This window comes from Rattus norvegicus, chromosome 1 (assembly GCF_036323735.1).
Source record: "Rattus norvegicus strain BN/NHsdMcwi chromosome 1, GRCr8, whole genome shotgun sequence".
Classification (NCBI taxonomy): domain Eukaryota; kingdom Metazoa; phylum Chordata; class Mammalia; order Rodentia; family Muridae; genus Rattus; species Rattus norvegicus.
In genome coordinates, this window is record NC_086019.1 from 119,069,004 (window position 1) to 119,091,461 (window position 22,458).

The window sequence follows — 22,458 nt, forward strand, 5'->3', positions numbered from 1 at the left end:
AGAGTCAGGCACAAGAAGAAATTTGGCCCAAACTTTGAGGAAGATGGTCCCATGAGCCTGAGGAGAAATAACTAACCATGGAAGGACTTAAAATAGAATAAACAGAATATTGGGTTATGAGCTATGAGGAACAAGACATTTTGTGAACATGGAAAAGCCTGTGGTTACAAAAGGCATTCATTGTTGGACATAATATTTAAGATTAGAAAAATAGCAGACAAAAAGCACAAATAAACGATGTTCTAGCCAGGAGAGAAACTGTAGTCATACAGTCTCCAAGAATGAGAGGAGGCCCATGAGTTAACCTACATGGTATGTGCCAGAGCTGCCATGAAGTCTCTCTGCAGAGCTCTAGCTTCTCTCACTCACAGCATGGTTCAAGACAATGGTCAAAAATCTGCTATAGAAATCTAGATGGTTCAATTTGTGTTCATGTGGGAAAAGCCCACAACTGGCCAGAAAAAGGCACCAATGGGAAGAGGACAGAACCAAAGCCAGCAGCCTGGTGGATTGAGCTAAAGGGTGAAGTTAGGCACCATAGATACATGCTGGCCTGAGGAGCCAGCAGATTTTCAGGAGCTGCATTGGGAAGAAAAAGTCCCAAACTTCTGAAAAGGAAAGATATTTAGTTTGAAAACAATAAAAGATTAAAAAAAACTGTGTATTAAAAAATCACAGGAGGAAATATTTAATTTGAAAATAAAAAATAAAATCTTTAAGGAGAAAATTAGAGATTAAAATGAAAAAAAGATTCCCTATGTTTAAATAGAAAATTCAATGACACAATGCATCTTGATCCTGTATGATTTTGTTTCACTTATCAGCATGCAAATCCAAATTTATTTGGACAGATCCAAATAAATCAGACTTAAAGAAAGACTAAAAACTTAAATGCTAGAATGGAGGTCATAGAACACAGGATAGAGGATCCTTTAGATCAGAATTAAAAAGAGTCAAATCTGGAACATATGATAACAACAAAAAGGGTACTTTCCAATAAGAAAAATCTGCAAAAGCTTGAGGAATTAGAATGACAACTCATAGAGGAGTAATATATAGAATTAAGAATACAAGTTATGTTTAATGCTACCTCAGAGCAATATCATACCATAGATTATAAGTTTCGTTTTGTAGAATTTGAAGAATTACTATCTGTACACATGTTTATACATCATACTAATGATACATACTCAGAATTCTTATGAACTTCTGCCTTAAATTCTAAAAAAGTTGTTTGTGTGATCACACACTTATTAGCTTCAAACTGATGATGGTTCAACATATATATCCATTAGAATACAATTTTAGACATTTTCACATAAATAATATTATAGATATATCTGATAATTCTATAGGTCAAGCAATTATGGGGAGATCTAATGTGACTTTAAAGAAAATGATCATAGAGTTCTCTGCACCCAAATCCCATGGGAGGGAGAGCTAAACCTTCAGAGAGGCAGACAAGCCTGGGAAACCAGAAGAGACTGCTCCCTGCACACACATCTCGGACGCCAGAGGAAAAAGCCAAAGACCATCTGGAACCCTGGTGCACTGAAGCTCCCGGAAGGGGCAGCACAGGTCTTCCTGGTTGCTGCCGCTGCAGAGAGCCCCTGGGCAGCACCCCACGAGCGAACCTGAGCCTCGGGACCACAGGTAAGACCAAATTTTCTGCTGCAAGAAAGCTGGCTGGTGAGCTTGGGACACACGGAAGCAGAATTTCTCTAGGACCGGGCACGTTCTGTGTTTACTGGAAGTCCCACACCCCGCGGATCCCGGCCCGCAGCAGCTCTCTGCTCCCAGACCCGGTGAGAGAGAGAGACCCAACCACCTGGTCAGGTGGGCACTCCTGAGGCTGCAGAGCGGAAGAGACCACCAACACTGCTCACCCCTGCCCACATCCCTGGCCCAAGAGGAAACTGTATAAGGCCTCTGGGCTCCCCTGGGGGAGGGCCCAGAGGCAGCAGGACACCTGCCTGAGACACCTCCGGAACCTGAAAGAAACAGACCAGATAAACAGTTCTCTGCACCCAAATCCCGTGGGAGGGAGAGCTAAACCTTCAGAGAGGCAGACAAGCCTGGGAAACCAGAAGAGACTGCTCCCTGCACACACATCTCGGATGCCAGAGGAAAAAGCCAAAGACCATCTGGAACCCTGGTGCACTGAAGCTCCCGGAAGGGGCGGCACAGGTCTTCCTGGTTGCTGCCGCTGCAGAGAGCCCCTGGGCAGCACCCCACGAGCGAACCTGAGCCAAGGGGACCACAGGTAAGACCAAAGTTTCTGCTGCAAGAAAGCTGGCTGGTGAGCTTGGGACACACGGAAACAGAATTTCTCTAGGACCGGGCACGTTCTGTGTTTACCGGAAGTCCCACACCCGCGGATCCCGGCCCCCAGCAGCTCTCTGCTCCCAGACCCGGTGAGAGAGAGAGACCCAACCACCTGGTCAGGTGGGCACTCCTGAGGCTGCAGAGCGGAAGAGACCACCAACACTGCTCACCCCTGCCCACATCCCTGGCCCAAGAGGAAACTGTATAAGGCCTCTGGGCTCCCGTGGGGGAGCGGCAGGACCCCTGCCAGAGACACCGCCGGACCCTGAAGGAAACAGACCAGATAAACAGTTCTCTGCACCCAAATCCCGTGGGAGGGAGAGCTAAACCTTCAGAGAGGCAGACAAGCCTGGGAAACCAGAAGAGACTGCTCCCTGCACACACATCTCGGACGCCAGAGGAAAAAGCCAAAGACCATCTGAAACCCTGGTGCACTGAAGCTCCCGGAAGGGGCGGCACAGGTCTTCCTGGTTGCTGCCGCTGCAGAGAGCCCCTGGGCAGCACCCCACGAGCGAACCTGAGCCTCGGGACCACAGGTAAGACCAAATTTTCTGCTGCAAGAAAGCTGCCTGGTGAACTCAAGACACAGGCCCACAGGAACAGCTGAAGACCTGTAGAGAGGAAAAACTACACGCCCGAAAGCAGAACACTCTGTCCCCATAACTGACTGAAAGAGAGGAAAACAGGTCTACAGCACTCCTGACACACAGGCTTATAGGACAGTCTAGCCACTGTCAGAAACAGCAGAACAAAGTAACACTAGAGATAATCTGATGGCAAGAGGCAAGCGCAGGAACCCAAGCAACAGAAACCAAGACTACATGCCATCATCGGAGATCAATTCTCCCACCAAAACAAACATGGAATATCCAAACACACCAGAAAAGCAAGATCTAGTTTCAAAATCATATTTGATCATGATGCTGGAGGACTTCAAGAAAGACATGAACACACTTAGGGAAACACAGGAAAACAATAATAAACAAGTAGAAGCCTACAGAGAGGAATCGCAAAAATCCCTGAAAGAATTCCAGGAAAACACATTCAAACAGTTGAAGGAATTAAAAATGGAAATAGAAGCAATGAAGAAAGAACACATGGAAACAACCCTGGATATAGAAAACCAAAAGAAGAGACAAGGAGCTGTAGATACAAGCTTCACCAACAGAATACAAGAGATGGAAGAGAGAATCTCAGGAGCAGAAGATTCCATAGAAATCATTGACTCAACTGTCAAAGATAATGTAAAGCGGAAAAAGCTACTGGTCCAAAACATACAGGAAATCCAGGACTCAATGAGAAGATCAAACCTAAGGATAATAGGTATAGAAGAGAGTGAAGACTCCCAGCTCAAAGGACCAGTAAATACCTTCAACAAAATCATAGAAGAAAACTTCCCTAACCTAAAGAAAGAGATACCCATAGACATACAAGAAGCCTACAGAACTCCAAATAGATTGGACCAGAAAAGAAACACCTCCTGTCACATAATTGTCAAAACACCAAACGCACAAAATAAAGAAAGAATATTAAAAGCAGTAAGGGAAAAAGGTCAAGTAACATATAAAGGGAGACCTATCAGAATCACACCAGACTTCTCGCCAGAAACTATGAAGGCCAGAAGATCCTGGACTGATGTTATACAGACCCTAAGAGAACACAAATGCCAGCCCAGGTTACTGTATCCAGCAAAACTCTCAATTAACATTGATGGAGAAACCAAGATATTCCATGATAAAACCAAAATTACACAATATCTTTCTACAAATCCAGCACTACAAAGGATAATAAATGGTAAAGCCCAACATAAGGAGGCAAGCTATACCCTAGAAGAAGCAAGAAACTAATCGTCTTGGCAACAAAACAAAGAGAATGGAAGCACACAAACATAACCTCACATCCAAATATGAATATAACGGGAAGCAATAATCACTATTCCTTAATATCTCTCAATATCAATGGCCTCAACTCCCTAATAAAAAGACATAGATTAACAAACTGGATACGCAACGAGGACCCTGCATTCTGCTGCCTACAGGAAACACACCTCAGAGACAAAGACAGACACTACCTCAGAGTGAAAGGCTGGAAAACAACTTTCCAAGCAAATGGTCAGAAGAAGCAAGCTGGAGTAGCCATTCTAATATCAAATAAAATCAATTTTCAATTAAAAGTCATCAAAAAAGATAAGGAAGGACACTTCATATTCATCAAAGGAAAAATCAACCAAGATGAACTCTCAATCCTAAATATCTTTGCCCCAAATACAAGGGCACCTACATACGTAAAAGAAACCTTACTAAAGCTCAAAACACACATTGCACCTCACACAATAATAGTGGGAGATTTCAACACCCCACTCTCATCAATGGACAGATCATGGAAACAGAAATTAAACAGTGATGTCGACAGACTAAGAGAAGTCATGAGCCAAGTGGACTTAACGGATATTTATAGAACATTCTATCCTAAAGCAAAAGGATATACCTTCTTCTCAGCTCCTCATGGTACTTTCTCCAAAATTGACCATATAATTGGTCAAAAAACGGGCCTCAACAGGTACAGAAAGATAGAAATAATCCCATGTGTGCTATCGGACCACCACGGCCTAAAACTGGTCTTCAATAACAATAAGGGAAGAATGCCCACATATACGTGGAAATTGAACAATGCTCTAATCAATGATAACCTGGTCAAGGAAGAAATAAAGAAAGAAATTAAAAACTTTTTAGAGCCCAGACCCGGTGAGAGAGAGACCCAACCGCCTGGTCAGGTGGGCACTCCTGAGGCTGCAGAGCGGAAGAGACCACCAACACTGCTCACCCCTGCCCACATCCCTGGCCCAAGAGGAAACTGTATAAGGCCTCTGGGCTCCCGTGGGGGAGCGGCAGGACCCCTGCCAGAGACACCGCCGGACCCTGAAGGAAACAGACCAGATAAACAGTTCTCTGCACCCAAATCCCGTGGGAGGGAGAGCTAAACCTTCAGAGAGGCAGACAAGCCTGGGAAACCAGAAGAGACTGCTCCCTGCACACACATCTCGGACGCCAGAGGAAAAAGCCAAAGACCATCTGAAACCCTGGTGCACTGAAGCTCCCGGAAGGGGCGGCACAGGTCTTCCTGGTTGCTGCCGCTGCAGAGAGCCCCTGGGCAGCACCCCACGAGCGAACCTGAGCCTCGGGACCACAGGTAAGACCAAATTTTCTGCTGCAAGAAAGCTGCCTGGTGAACTCAAGACACAGGCCCACAGGAACAGCTGAAGACCTGTAGAGAGGAAAAACTACACGCCCGAAAGCAGAACACTCTGTCCCCATAACTGACTGAAAGAGAGGAAAACAGGTCTACAGCACTCCTGACACACAGGCTTATAGGACAGTCTAGCCACTATCAGAAACAGCAGAACAAAGTAACACTAGAGATAATCTGATGGCGAGAGGCAAGCGCAGGAACCCAAGCAACAGAAACCAAGACTACATGCCATCATCGGAGCCCAATTCTCCCACCAAAACAAACATGGAATATCCAAACACACCAGAAAAGCAAGATCTAGTTTCAAAATCATATTTGATCATGATGCTGGAGGACTTCAAGAAAGACATGAACACACTTAGGGAAACACAGGAAAACAATAATAAACAAGTAGAAGCCTACAGAGAGGAATCGCAATAATCCCTGAAAGAATTCCAGGAAAACACATTCAAACAGTTGAAGGAATTAAAAATTGAAATAGAAGCAATGAAGAAAGAACACATGGAAACAACCCTGGATATAGAAAACCAAAAGAAGAGACAAGGAGCTGTAGATACAAGCTTCACCAACAGAATACAAGAGATGGAAGAGAGAATCTCAGGAGCAGAAGATTCCATAGAAATCATTGACTCAACTGTCAAAGATAATGTAAAGCGGAAAAAGCTACTGGTCCAAAACATACAGGAAATCCAGGACTCAATGAGAAGATCAAACCTAAGGATAATAGGTATAGAAGAGAGTGAAGACTCCCAGCTCAAAGGACCAGTAAATACCTTCAACAAAATCATAGAAGAAAACTTCCCTAACCTAAAGAAAGAGATACCCATAGACATACAAGAAGCCTACAGAACTCCAAATAGATTGGACCAGAAAAGAAACACCTCCTGTCACATAATTGTCAAAACACCAAACGCACAAAATAAAGAAAGAATATTAAAAGCAGTAAGGGAAAAAGGTCAAGTAACATATAAAGGGAGACCTATCAGAATCACACCAGACTTCTCGCCAGAAACTATGAAGGCCAGAAGATCCTGGACTGATGTTATACAGACCCTAAGAGAACACAAATGCCAGCCCAGGTTACTGTATCCAGCAAAACTCTCAATTAACATTGATGGAGAAACCAAGATATTCCATGATAAAACCAAAATTACACAATATCTTTCTACAAATCCAGCACTACAAAGGATAATAAATGGTAAAGCCCAACATAAGGAGGCAAGCTATACCCTAGAAGAAGCAAGAAACTAATCGTCTTGGCAACAGAACAAAGAGAATGGAAGCACACAAACATAACCTCACATCCAAATATGAATATAACGGGAAGCAATAATCACTATTCCTTAATATCTCTCAATATCAATGGCCTCAACTCCCTAATAAAAAGACATAGATTAACAAACTGGATACGCAACGAGGACCCTGCATTCTGCTGCCTACAGGAAACACACCTCAGAGACAAAGACAGACACTACCTCAGAGTGAAAGGCTGGAAAACAACTTTCCAAGCAAATGGTCAGAAGAAGCAAGCTGGAGTAGCCATTCTAATATCAAATAAAATCAATTTTCAATTAAAAGTCATCAAAAAAGATAAGGAAGGACACTTCATATTCATCAAAGGAAAAATCAACCAAGATGAACTCTCAATCCTAAATATCTTTGCCCCAAATACAAGGGCACCTACATACGTAAAAGAAACCTTACTAAAGCTCAAAACACACATTGCACCTCACACAATAATAGTGGGAGATTTCAACACCCCACTCTCATCAATGGACAGATCATGGAAACAGAAATTAAACAGTGATGTCGACAGACTAAGAGAAGTCATGAGCCAAGTGGACTTAACGGATATTTATAGAACATTCTATCCTAAAGCAAAAGGATATACCTTCTTCTCAGCTCCTCATGGTACTTTCTCCAAAATTGACCATATAATTGGTCAAAAAACGGGCCTCAACAGGTACAGAAAGATAGAAATAATCCCATGTGTGCTATCGGACCACCGTGGCCTAAAACTGGTCTTCAATAACAATAAGGGAAGAATGCCCACATATACGTGGAAATTGAACAATGCTCTAATCAATGATAACCTGGTCAAGGAAGAAATAAAGAAAGAAATTAAAAACTTTTTAGAGCCCAGACCCGGTGAGAGAGAGACCCAACCGCCTGGTCAGGTGGGCACTCCTGAGGCTGCAGAGCGGAAGAGACCACCAACACTGCTCACCCCTGCCCACATCCCTGGCCCAAGAGGAAACTGTATAAGGCCTCTGGGGCTCCCGTGGGGGAGCGGCAGGACCCCTGCCAGAGACACCGCCGGACCCTGAAGGAAACAGACCAGATAAACAGTTCTCTGCACCCAAATCCCGTGGGAGGGAGAGCTAAACCTTCAGAGAGGCAGACAAGCCTGGGAAACCAGAAGAGACTGCTCCCTGCACACACATCTCGGACGCCAGAGGAAAAAGCCAAAGACCATCTGAAACCCTGGTGCACTGAAGCTCCCGGAAGGGGCGGCACAGGTCTTCCTGGTTGCTGCCGCTGCAGAGAGCCCCTGGGCAGCACCCCACGAGCGAACCTGAGCCTCGGGACCACAGGTAAGACCAAATTTTCTGCTGCAAGAAAGCTGCCTGGTGAACTCAAGACACAGGCCCACAGGAACAGCTGAAGACCTGTAGAGAGGAAAAACTACACGCCCGAAAGCAGAACACTCTGTCCCCATAACTGACTGAAAGAGAGGAAAACAGGTCTACAGCACTCCTGACACACAGGCTTATAGGACAGTCTAGCCACTGTCAGAAACAGCAGAACAAAGTAACACTAGAGATAATCTGATGGCGAGAGGCAAGCGCAGGAACCCAAGCAACAGAAACCAAGACTACATGCCATCATCGGAGCCCAATTCTCCCACCAAAACAAACATGGAATATCCAAACACACCAGAAAAGCAAGATCTAGTTTCAAAATCATATTTGATCATGATGCTGGAGGACTTCAAGAAAGACATGAACACACTTAGGGAAGCACAGGAAAACATTAATAAACAAGTAAAAGCCTACAGAGAGGAATCGCAAAAATCCCTGAAAGAATTCCAGGAAAACACAATCAAACAGTTGAAGGAATTAAAAATGGAAATAGAAGCAATCAAGAAAGAACACATGGAAACAACCCTGGATTTAGAAAACCAAAAGAAGAGACAAGGAGCTGTAGATACAAGCTTCACCAACAGAATACAAGAGATGGAAGAGAGAATCTCAGGAGCAGAAGATTCCATAGAAATCATTGACTCAACTGTCAAAGATAATGTAAAGCGGAAAAAGCTACTGGTCCAAAACATACTGGAAATCCAGGACTCAATGAGAAGATCAAACCTAAGGATAATAGGTATAGAAGAGAGTGAAGACTCCCAGCTCAAAGGGCCAGTAAATATCTTCAACAAAATCATAGAAGAAAACTTCCCTAACCTAAAAAAAGAGATACCCATAGACATACAAGAAGCCTACAGAACTCCAAATAGATTGGACCAGAAAAGAAACACCTCCCGTCACATTATTGTCAAAACACCAAACGCACAAAATAAAGAAAGACTATTAAAAGCAGTAAGGGAAAAAGGTCAAGTAACATATAAAGGGAGACCTATCAGAATCACACCAGACTTCTCGCCAGAAACTATGAAGGCCAGAAGATCCTGGACTGATGTCATACAGACCCTAAGAGAACACAAATGCCAGCCCAGGTTACTGTATCCAGCAAAACTCTCAATTAACATTGATGGAGAAACCAAGATATTCCATGACAAAACCAAATTTACACAATATCTTTCTACAAATCCAGCACTACAAAGGATAATAAATGGTAAAGCCCAACATAAGGAGGCAAGCTATACCCTAGAAGAAGCAAGAAACTAATCGTCTTGGCACCAAAACAAAGAGAATGAAAGCACACAAACATAACCTCACATCCAAATATGAATATAACGGGAAGCAATAATCACTATTCCTTAATATCTCTCAATATCAATGGCCTCAACTCCCCAATAAAAAGACATAGATTAACAAACTGGATACGCAACGAGGACCCTGCATTCTGCTGCCTACAGGAAACACACCTCAGAGACAAAGACAGACACTACCTCAGAGTGAAAGGCTGGAAAACAACTTTCCAAGCAAATGGTCAGAAGAAGCAAGCTGGAGTAGCCATTCTAATATCAAATAAAATCAATTTTCAACTAAAAGTCATCAAAAAAGATAAGGAAGGACACTTCATATTCATCAAAGGAAAAATCAACCAAGATGAACTCTCAATCCTAAATATCTATGCCCCAAATACAAGGGCACCTACATACGTAAAAGAAACCTTACTAAAGCTCAAAACACACATTGCACCTCACACAATAATAGTGGGAGATTTCAACACCCCACTCTCATCAATGGACAGATCATGGAAACAGAAATTAAACAGTGATGTAGACAGACTAAGAGGAGTCATGAGCCAAATGGACTTAACGGATATTTATAGAACATTCTATCCTAAAGCAAAAGGATATACCTTCTTCTCAGCTCCTCATGGTACTTTCTCCAAAATTGACCATATAATTGGTCAAAAAACGGGCCTCAACAGGTACAGAAAGATAGAAATAATCCCATGTGTGCTATCGGACCACCGTGGCCTAAAACTGGTCTTCAATAACAATAAGGGAAGAATGCCCACATATACGTGGAAATTGAACAATGCTCTACTCAATGATAACCTGGTCAAGGAAGAAATAAAGAAAGAAATTAAAAACTTTTTAGAATTTAATGTAAATGAAGATACAACATACTCAAACTTATGGGACACAATGAAAGCTGTGCTAAGAGGAAAACTCATAGCGCTGAGTGCCTGCAGAAAGAAACAGGAAAGAGCATATGTCAGCAGCTTGACAGCACACCTAAAAGCTCTAGAACAAAAAGAAGCAAATACACCCAGGAGGAGTAGAAGGCAGGAAATAATCAAACTCAGAGCTGAAATCAACCAAGTAGAAACAAAAAGGACCATAGAAAGAATCAACAGAACCAAAAGTTGGTTCTTTGAGAAAATCAACAAGATAGATAAACCCTTAGCCAGACTAACGAGAGGACACAGAGAGTATGTCCAAATTAACAAAATCAGAAATGAAAAGGGAGACATAACTACAGATTCGGAGGAAATTCAAAAAATCATCAGATCTTACTATAAAAACCTATATTCAACAAAATTTGAAAATCTTCAGGAAATGGACAATTTCCTAGACAGATACCAGGTATCGAAGTTAAATCAGGAACAGATAAACCAGTTAAACAACCGCATAACTCCTAAGGAAATAGAAGCAGTCATTAAAGGTCTCCCAACCAAAAAGAGCCCAGGTCCAGACGGGTTTAGTGCAGAATTCTATCAAACCTTCATAGAAGACCTCATACCAATATTATCCAAACTATTCCACAAAATTGAAACAGATGGAGCCCTACCGAATTCCTTCTACGAAGCCACCATTACTCTTATACCTAAACCACACAAAGACACAACAAAGAAAGAGAACTTCAGACCAATTTCCCTTATGAATATCGACGCAAAAATACTCAACAAAATTCTGGCAAACCGAATTCAAGAGCACATCAAAACAATCATCCACCATGATCAAGTAGGCTTCATCCCAGGCATGCAGGGATGGTTTAATATACGGAAAACCATCAACGTGATCCATTATATAAACAAACTGAAAGAACAGAACCACATGATCATTTCATTAGATGCTGAGAAAGCATTTGACTAAATTCAACACCCCTTCATGATAAAAGTCCTGGAAAGAATAGGAATTCAAGGCCCATACCTAAACATAGTAAAAGCCATATACAGCAAACCAGTTGCTAACATTAAACTAAATGGAGAGAAACTTGAAGCAATCCCACTTAAATCAGGGACTAGACAAGGCTGCCCACTCTCTCCCTACTTATTCAATATAGTTCTTGAAGTTCTAGCCAGAGCAATCAGACAACAAAAGGAGATCAAAGGGATACAGATTGGAAAAGAAGAGGTCAAAATATCACTATTTGCAGATGATATGATAGTATATTTAAGTGACCCCAAAAGTTCCACCAGAGAACTACTAAAGCTGATAAACAACTTCAGCAAAGTGGCTGGGTATAAAATTAACTCAAATAAATCAGTTGCCTTCTTCTATACAAAAGAGAAACAAGCCGAGAAAGAAATTAGGGAAACGACACCCTTCGTAATAGACCCAAATAATATAAAGTACCTCGGTGTGACTTTAACAAAGCAAGTAAAAGATCTGTACAATAAGAACTTCAAGACACTGAGGAAAGAAATTGAAGAAGACCTCAGAAGATGGAAAGATCTCCCATGCTCATGGATTGGCAGGATTAATATAGTAAAAATGGCCATTTTACCAAAAGCAATCTACAGATTCAATGCAATCCCCATCAAAATACCAATCCAATTCTTCAAAGAGTTAGACAGAACAATTTGCAAATTCATCTGGAATAACAAAAAACCCAGGATAGCTAAAACTATCCTCAACAATAAAAGGACTTCAGGGGGAATCACTATCCCTGAACTCAAGCAGTATTACAGAGCAATAGTGATAAAAACTGCATGGTATTGGTACAGAGACAGACAGATAGACCAATGGAATAGAATTGAAGACCCAGAAATGAACACACACACCTATGGTCACTTGATATTTGACAAAGGAGCCAAAACCATCAAATGGAAAAAAGATAGCATTTTTATCAAATGGTGCTGGTTCAACTGGAGGTCAACATGTAGAAGAATGCAGATCGATCCATGCTTATCACCCTGTACAAAGCTTAAGTCCAAGTGGATCAAGGACCTCCACATCAAACCAGATACACTAAAACTAATAGAAGAAAAACTAGGGAAGCATCTGGAACACATGGGCACTGGAAAAAATTTCCTAAACAAAACACCAATGGCTTATGCTCTAAGATCAAGAATTGACAAATGGGATCTCATAAAACTGCAAAGCTTCTGTAAGGCAAAGGACACTGTGGTTAGGACAAAACGGCAACCAACAGATTGGGAAAAGATCTTTACCAATCCTACAACAGATAGAGGCCTTATATCCAAAATATACAAAGAACTCAAGAAGTTAGACCGCAGGGAAACAAATAACCCTATTAAAAAATGGGGTTCAGAGCTAAACAAAGAATTCACAGCTGAGGAATGCCGAATGGCTGAGAAACACCTAAAGAAATGTTTAACATCTTTAGTCATAAGGGAAATGCAAATCAAAACAACCCTGAGATTTCTCCTCACACCAGTGAGAATGCCTAAGATCAAAAACTCAGTTGACAATGCTGGCGAGGATGTGGAGAAAGAGGAACACTCCTCCATTGTTGGTGGGATTGCAGACTGGTAAAACCATTCTGGAAATCAGTCTGGAGGTTCCTCAGAAATTTGGACATTGAACTGCCTGAGGATCCAGCTATACCTCTCTTGGGCATATACCCAAAAGATGCCTCAACATATAAAAGAGACACGTGCTCCACTATGTTCATTGCAGCCTTATTTATAATAGCCAGAAAATGGAAAGAACCCAGATGCCCTTCAACAGAGGAATGGATACAGAAAATGTGGTACATCTACACAATGGAATATTACTCAGCTATCAAGAACAACGAGTTTATGAAATTCGTAGGCAAATGGTTGGAACTGGAAAATATCATCCTGAGTGAGGTAACCCAATCACAGAAAGACATACATGGTATGCACTCATTGATAAGTGGCTGTTAGCCCAAATGCTTGAATTACCCTAGATCCCTAGAACAAACGAAACTCAAGACGGATGATCAAAATGTGAATGCTTCACTCCTTCTTTAAATGAGGAAAAAGAATACCCTTGGCAGGGAAGGGAGAGGCAAAGATTAAAACAGATACTGAAGGAACACCCATTCAGAGCCTGCCCCACATGTGGCCCATACATATACAGCCACCCAATTAGACAAGATGGATGAAGCAAAGAAGTGCAGACCGACAGGAGCCGGATGTAGATCGCTCCTGAGAGACACAGCCAGAATACAGCAAATACAGAGGCGAATGCCAGCAGCAAACCATTGAACTGAGAATAGGTCCCCTATTGAAGGAATCAGAGAAAGAACTGGAAGAGCTTGAAGGGGCTCGAGACCCCAAAAGTACAACAATGCCAAGCAACCAGAGCTTCCAGGGACTAAGCCACTACCCAAAGACTATACATGGACTGACCCTGGACTCTGACCCCATAGGTAGCAATGAATATCCTAGTAAGAGCACCAGTGGAAGGGGAAGCCCTGGGTCCTGCTAAGACTGAACCCCCAGTGAACTAGTCTATGGGGGGAGGGCGGCAATGGGGGGAGGGTTGGGAGGGGAACACCCATAAGGAAGGGGAGGGGGGAGGGGGATGTTTGCCCGGAAACTGGGAAAGGGAATAACACTCGAAATGTATATAAGAAATACTCAAGTTAATTAAAAAAAAAAAAGAAATGATCATAGATGTGAGGGGAATATGAGCTTCTTGACAAGTGGCAGTTTGCTACATTTTGAAGCAAACTCTTAAGGAGAAATTTTGATGCCTATCTTTTGCTTTGAAGTAGAATAGGAATGCTGCTGGGAGCTGTCATGCCTGATTGAAAAAAGTCTTAAATTAATAAAACATCGTTAGTAATATTTAAATAGTTCACGTGATCTTTATTTAACTTTGTTAAGTGGTATCTATCTAGAAATTCATCCATTTTTGCTTAGATTTTCCAATTTTGAGGCTCACAGGTTTTTGAAGTAAGACATAATTATCCTTTGAATTTCCTTAAGTGTCTGTTGTGATGTCTCCATTTTCATTTCTGATTTTATTACTTTGGTTAGTGTCTTTCTGTCTTTTAGTTAGTTTGGCTAAGGTTTTGTCTATCTTGTTGTTTGTTTTATAGAACCTCTTTGTTTTGTTGATTCTTTGTATTATTCTCTTCATTTCTAATTTAATGATTTGAGCCCTGAGTTTGATTATTTCCTGCTATCTACTCCTCTTGGGTATGTTTGCCTCTCTTTGTTCTGGAGTTTACAGGTATATTATTAAAATTGCTAGTATGAGATCTCTCTAATTTCTTTATGAAGTCTCCCAACCATGATCCCAGTCATTCCAAGGGCATACAGTTTTAGCACAGAATCCTACCAGAATTTGAAAGAAGAGCAAATACCAATAATCCTTAAACTATTCCACAAAATAGAAATAGAACATTTTCAAATTCATTTTATGAGGCCACAGGCACCCTGATACATAAACTACAGGACAAATTGGCAAAGACATAGAATTTCAGACTAATTTCTCTTTATGAACATTGAGGCAAAAATACTCAACAAAATATTCAAACACTGAATTCAAGAATACATCAAGAATATCATCCCCCTTGATCAAGTAGGCTTCATCCAAAGGATACAGGGATGGTTGAATATATGAAAAACCATCAATATGATCTACCATATAGAAAAACTGAAAGAAAAAAAACACATGATCATTTCATTAGATGTTGAAAAGGCCTTTGACAAAAATCCAACATCCCTTCATGTTAAACGTTTTAGAGAGATCAGGGATACAAGGCACATACCTAAACATTATACAAGCAATATACAGCAAATTAATAATCAATATAAAATTAAATCAAGATAAATGTAAAGAAATTTCAGTAAAATCAGAGACAAGACTGTCTACTCTCTCCATGTGTATTCAATATAAGACTTGAAGTTCTAGCTAGAACAATAAGGTGACTAAAGGAGATCAGGAAAATACAAATTAGAAAAGAAGAAATCAAAGTATCGCTAGTCACAGATAAGATAATATGATAGTATGCATAAATGATCCAAAAATTCTACCAGAGAACTCCTATAGCTAAGAAACACCTTCAGCAAAGTGGCTGGAAAAAAAATTAAATAAAAAAATCAGTGACTCCTCTTTATACAAATAATAAAATGTCTGAGAAAGAAATTAGAGAAACAAGTAATATAAAATACCTTGGTGTAACTTTAACCAAGTGAAAGAAAGACCTGTATGACAAGAACTTCAAATCTCTGAAAAAAGAAATTGAGGATATCAGAAGATGGAAAGATCTCCAATGCTTATGGATTGGTAGGATTAATAGTAAAAATGGTCATTTTAATAAAAGCAAGATTCAATGCTATTACCATAAAAAATTCAACACAATTCTCTACAGATCTTGAAAGAGCAATTCTCAACCTCACATGCAATGCCCAGGATAGCTAAAACAATCACTCTGTCAGCAAACAAACAGAGAAACCATCAGATTTGGAAAGTCATAATCAGATACAGACAGAGGTATTTAGACAAACCTTAGAAAAACCCAAGAAATATCCTTAGACACAGATAAAGGAATTTTGATAAAAGCTTGTCATACCACTGCATAATAAAACTAAAAGTGGGCAGCTCAGTGTTGTTAAAAAACTAACCTTACTTATTCCAGTTACTATACAAGACATAAAGTAGATCATAGACCCTCCCAAGATTATGAAAAATTTGAATGGAATCCTATAGATATAGTAGGTTTGAGAAAGTTGAAAGAAGCAATCCTTTCTTATGGTTTCCATTCACCCTATATGAAGCAAATATTAAATCCATGCGCAACTCAGAACAGATTTATTACTTAAGAGTAGAAAGATTTGGCAACAGCAGTATTGAAATCTGATCCTCAGTTACAATGATGAACATGGTGGAAAAGGAAGGGAAAGACATAGAACAACAAAATCAGACTAGAGTCATTGACATTTCTCAGGATCAGTTGTTAGGTGAAAATCAATATGCTGAGCTACAAAGTCAGCTTGAATTTAATGAACACATCTTGGTGCTATGTCATTTAACAGATTTAAGTATTTGGGATAAGGATGAAGAATCAGGAAAGCAGAATGAGTCACTTACTATAATTATATAAGGTGCCAAAAAAGCCTTGACTGATTTTTGTTGTTGTTGTTGTTGTTTTGTGTTGCTTTTGTTTGTTTACAAAGATCGACTTCAGCTGTAAATTGAATAATATCAGATTTGGAAGTCAGAAAATACAGATTGAATTTTGATCTGCTGAAAAGGACAAGTTAGAAGGGTAAAGAATGATTAGACTTTTAAAGACAAGATCATCATCAGTAGAGGTTAGAGATGTAGCTAATATTGTTATCAAATCAGATGCTAATCTGATAGGAGAAGCAATGATAAAATTCTTAGGAAAAATCAAAATGGCAGATGTTTTAATTGTGGTAAGCAGGATCATTTGAAAAACATGTTTTTTCCCTTATAAGTAATCCAAAATGAAGGCCTCAGCATTATCGAATGTGCAGAAGATGTGGCATTTACCATTAGAAATAGCCCTAAGGGGCCTCACATGAACCCTGATATCAAATTTATCTCAATCATTCTTTGTCAGCATAAGAGAAATGCATCCACAGAACAATGAAAAGATTTAATGCCTGTTGTTAAAAACAACAGTGCTTTTGATACAATCAAGGTAAGAGCAGTTTCAATAGATAAAATGAAAAATGGGATGGGGAAGTGGAAAGATGGATCAGTCATTAAGAGCACTGACTGCTCTTCTGGAGGTCTTGCATTCAATTCCCAGCAAACATATGGTGGCTCACAACCATCTGTAATTGGATCTGTATCCTCTTCTGGCGTGTCTAAAGACAGTTACTGTGTAATCATATACATAAAAGAAAATCTTAAATCATAAACAAAACAAAATGCGGGAGAGACCAGAAATCAAGTATTTTGGCAAACTGCTTTAAATGATCAGACACTGAAGCTGAAAATACAAATAAATGGCATTGAAATTGGAGGTTTAGTAGACACCAGAGGGGATGTACCAATAATTTGACCAAAATCCTGACATCTAGATTAGCCTATTCAGGAGATAGTTCAAGTGGATAGGGCTAGAAGAACAAAGGACCCCATATGAACTTTACCATAGGAAAGGTAAAGTCATTTGTAGCTAATATAGCCATGAATTTATGGAGATGTGACTTGTTGAAGCAATGGAAAACACAGGTTAACATTCCTCCAATCTCAGAGACAAACCATAAAATAAGGAATGCTTCTGACAAAATTATTAAAATTTTATCAAGACCAGTCACAGATTGTCCAAATCAACCATAAGCAAGATATGACAGGTATTGGTCTTTTAAAAGTACCAACTGCCCTACCTTTAAAATAGCTGATAGGCCTGCTAGACACTAGCTTTTAGTTTTCTTCTTAAATAAAAATTGGTATTTTTGTTGTTTAGTATTTAAAACACAGGTAAAAATATAAAATGTTTTAAGTAAATTCAAAGGACTACTATAATTCAAACTTGTTTTCTAAATCTCTAAGAGTTGGAATGATTTAAAGATAAGATAAAATATTTGAACAGGAGAGTGTTAGCCCATGTCGTTAATCTTAGTAGAGACAGGCAGATCTGTATAAGTCAGTTGATTTCTAAATTCTAGAGCTATAATGAACAAGGTGGTGGTGCTTCACACCTTTGATTCCAGCACGTGGGAGTCACATGCCTTTGAGCCTAACACTTGGGAGGCAGTGGCAGGCATATAAGAATTACAGTGATTTAAATTTAAAAGCTGCTTGCAAAATGTAGGTTGAAATTCAAAGTGAATGTCCATTGTGATCTAAAAATAGATACACTTAAACATTGAATTTATCTATAAAGTAAAGGAGGAATTTAGGTATATTTATCCATTAACGTATATTTAGTTTCAAATTTTCAAGGGATTTTTAAAATATATTTAATTGAAAGGTAAGACTTTTTCTGTTGCCAAAAAACATTTAGCCCTAGGAAAAATAAAACCATCCAGAAAAGGGAACCCCCCAGATAGGGTTGGAGCACAGTTTCGTTTGTACCTTTCCAGGAGAATAAATTCATTGAACTAAAGAATCCAGAGACCTTCGGACAAATGAAACATCTGAAAAACAGGATAGAACATCAAAAGAAAATGTCCAAAAAAAGAGTAAATTGCCCAAATGGTATTGCTGCCCTCTACAGACATAAGTGGCAAATGGGCTTTATGTGGTACCAATTCAATTAAAAATTAAAATTACCTTTGTGGTTGGACTATGCCTCTCTCCTTCTCTAAATCCATGCACTCTTATTAAAGGAAAATCCAAAATCTTTACCCCATATCTAAAGAGCTCCTTGGTATGAACCTGAGAGAAACTAAGGAACTATTACATTGCCACTCATCTCATAATATCTTGGTTTTCATTTGACTCTTTCCTTAAGGCATAAATATTATCACAAAATATATAAGATTATCAATTTATATGAAATGTTATGATACTAGTAGTCATACGGAATACTAACTTATTCTAGAATTAAGCTTTATCTACCTTCTTTTATGTGTTTTCAGATTTAAGTTTGAAACAGTACCTCAGATGTACTTAATATAGTGTGGGATTCAAACCATTCTGAGATCCGCTGAATATGGTATTTAAGACCTTTAAGGTTTCTACGATTCTTAAGTAATCTTTTATGTTTTGAAGAGGATGGGATCCTGCAATGAGAAATCCACCTGAATTGTGGGAATACTAACACTAGGCAAAACTGCCACCAACAATGATGAATTCACTGATATTGTAGTAAGCTGCCACTAAGCAAAACTTCCCCATGCCTGAGGAGGTGGTTCTGTCTCTAAGGTCTTGTTCTCCAATGGGTTCTTAATTTGGGAGTAAAGAAAACCAGGGGTCAATTGCTGGGTAGAAGTTACAGGCAGGACTTCCAGGTCAGGACTTCCAGGTCCCATGAAGAAAAGGCAGACACAAGGAAGGAAAGTTTCTGCCATGGAGGAAGAAGAAGCCAGCAGCCATGTAAGGTCTCAGGAGGATATGAGATCTGTGGTCACTGCTACAGGTCAGTGGTCGTGGATATTTGGCAGGGGCTAGGTGTGACTAGCCACTGATGTTTAGAGGAGGTGGAAGGAGTAGAGATAAAAATAGTATTGAGGAAATGTTTTTCTAGGCGGGAGATAGTAGGGCCCAGCAATTGTGTCTTAAGGCAAATGGAAAAGGAACAAATTGTGTGTGTGTGTGTGTGTGTGTGTGTGTGTGTGTGTGTGTCTGTGTGTGTGTCTGTGTGTCTGTGTGTCTGTGTGTCTGTGTGTCTGTGTGTTTTATTGGTGGATTCAAGGGGAGCTGGGATGGGGCGGTATCACAGTCACCTCCCAGAGCAAAAGGCAGTAGCTCAAAACTACACACAACACAAGCCTCCTCTGCTGCCAGATTCTGTGCAAACGGTGGACACTTTTGGGTTGACTTAAGCCAACAAATATCATCTAAAGATCAACTTCTAACTACAAACTGATCAGAACATGAAAATTGCAAACTTTACAGGGGACTGATACATATAGTCTAATGAACTTTGAACTAAAAAATACTGTCAAGTACAACCAAGCTAGACATGTGGAAAGCTTGGAGAAATTCCTTCATTATTGTAATTTTTACTATGTTAGAGTTACATTTTTCCTTTTTATTTAGACAAAAGGAGGATGATTATAAAATTAATACAGGAGATCAGTCCATACAGCTGCCACAGACTGCCCTCAGCCAGCAGGTTGGTGCCACCTTGGTTGTGGGCCGGGCAAAGCGCCCGGTGCTCCTTGGGATTCAGCACGGCGGTTTCTCCATGGGTCCAGTCACTCACATCTCTGTGCTGTTTCCACTCTGAGGAGACAGTATTCAGAGTTCTTGGATAAACTGGCCTTGTGAGAGCTGGAGATAATTTAATTCCATCCCTAGGTTTTCTGTAGGCACATCTAGAACCATGAGCAGCTTTACTAAGGAAGAATTTGAATGCTATACCCTCAATGAAGACTTTACTGCTAAGAACATTCTGGACCAAAAGATCAATGAAGTTTCTTCCTCTGATGATAAAGATGCTTTCTATGTTGTGGACCTAGGAGACATCCTAAAGAAGCATCTGAGGTGGCTAAAAGCTGTTCCCCATGTTACACCCTTTTTTACACAGTCAAGTGTAATGAGAACAGAACCATAGTGAGCTCCCTGGCTGCCATTGGGACAGGATTTGACTGTGCAAGCAAGACTGAAATACAGTTGGGGCAGGGGCTTGGGGTGCCTCGAGAGGATTATCTATCCAAATCCTTGTGAACAAGTGTCTCAAATCAAGTATGCTGCCAGTAATGGAGTCCAGATAACTAACTTTTGGGTTGACTTAAGCTGACAGATATCATCTGACAGTGAAATTGAATTGATGAAAGTTACCAGAGTACATCCAAAGGCAAAGATGATTTTACAGATTAATGATTATTCCAAAGCAGTTTGTTGCCTCAGTGTTAAGTTTGATGCCACACTCAAAAGCAAAAGGGTTCTCTTGGAACGGGCAAAAGAGCTAAATATTGACATCATTGGTGTCAGCTTCCATGTGGGGAGTGGATGTACTGACCCTGAGACCTTCGTGCAGGCAGTGTCAGACGCCCACTGTGTCTTTGACCTGGGAACAGAAGTTGGTTTCAGCATGTATCTGTTTGATATTGGTGTTGGCTTTCCTAGATCTGAAGATACAAAGCTTAAATTTGAAGAGATTACAGTATAATAAACTTAGCCCTGGACAAGTGCTTCACATCAGACACTGGCGTGAGAAGCATAGCTGAGCCAGGCAGATACTATGTTGTGTCATCTTTCACACTTGCAGTGAATATCATAGCCAAGAAAACAAACAAAACAAACAACAAAACAACAACAACAACAACAACAACAACAACAAATGTGAAAGGAGCAGATGGGCTCTGATGATAAAGGTGAGTCAAATGAGCAAACCTTCATGTATTAGGTGAATGATGGAGTGTATGGATCATTTAACTGCATTCTTTATGATCATGCACATGTGAAGGCTCTGCTGCAGAAGACACCCAAGCCAGATGAGAAGTTTACTCATCCAGCATCTGGGGACCAACATGTGATGGCCTTGATCAGATCGTTGAGCGCTGTAGCCTGCCTGAAATGCATGTGGGTGATTGGATGCTGTTGAGAACATGAGTGCATACACTGTTGCTGCTACTTCTACTTTCAATGGGTTCCAGAAGCCAAACATCTACTACGTAATGTCACGGTCAATGTGACAACTCATGAAGCAGATCCAGAGCCGTGGATTTCCACCAGAAGTGGAGGAGCAGGATGTTGGTACTCTGCCTATGACTTGTGCCCAGGAGAGTGGGAGGGACCATCACCCTGCAGCCTGTGCTTCTGTTAGTATCAATGTGTAGATGCCATTCTTATCTGCAAGTTTAGCTTGAATTAAGGCATTTGGGGGGGGACCATTTAACTTAATTACTGCTAGTTTGGAATGTCTTTGTAAGAGAAGGGTTGGCAGCAATGAAGTATGGAAGACTAGGAGATGGGGGTCACACTTACTGTGTTCCTATGGAAACTTTGAATATGAATTTTCATTCACTTCTCAGACCTGATACTAACGAGTGCTCTTCAGCTACTGAGCAAGCATTTATAGTTTATACATTGGCAGAATGGGCCAAAAGCTTATGTTGTGAGCCATTTTGAAAATAAAGTATCTTGAAATAAAAAGAGATTAATACAGGAATAAATTAGGAATAATAGGAAAAGGAGTAGATTATTTAATTTACTCTTATAGATTACTGTCTATTGATAAGAAAGTTGAGTTATATTTGGTCACATTGTTATAGGTCTTTGTATCCAAAAATAAGGGTATATTGGCTACATTGGTATAGATCTTTGTATACTAATACAAAAATAAGGTTATATTTTGATTACAACATTCAATGTATCAACTCCTTTTAACCTATACCTACATAATTCTTTAAAATGCAATGTGAAGTCCTAGTCCTTTTGAA

General features: G+C 40.2%; 1 pseudogene; it reads left to right on the plus strand.

Annotated features, from left to right (window-relative positions):
• The first annotated feature begins 20,396 nt into the window (after positions 1–20,396).
• Odc1-ps8 (ornithine decarboxylase 1, pseudogene 8) lies at positions 20,397–21,855 on the plus strand (annotated as a pseudogene).
• Positions 21,856–22,458: the final 603 nt, after the last annotated feature.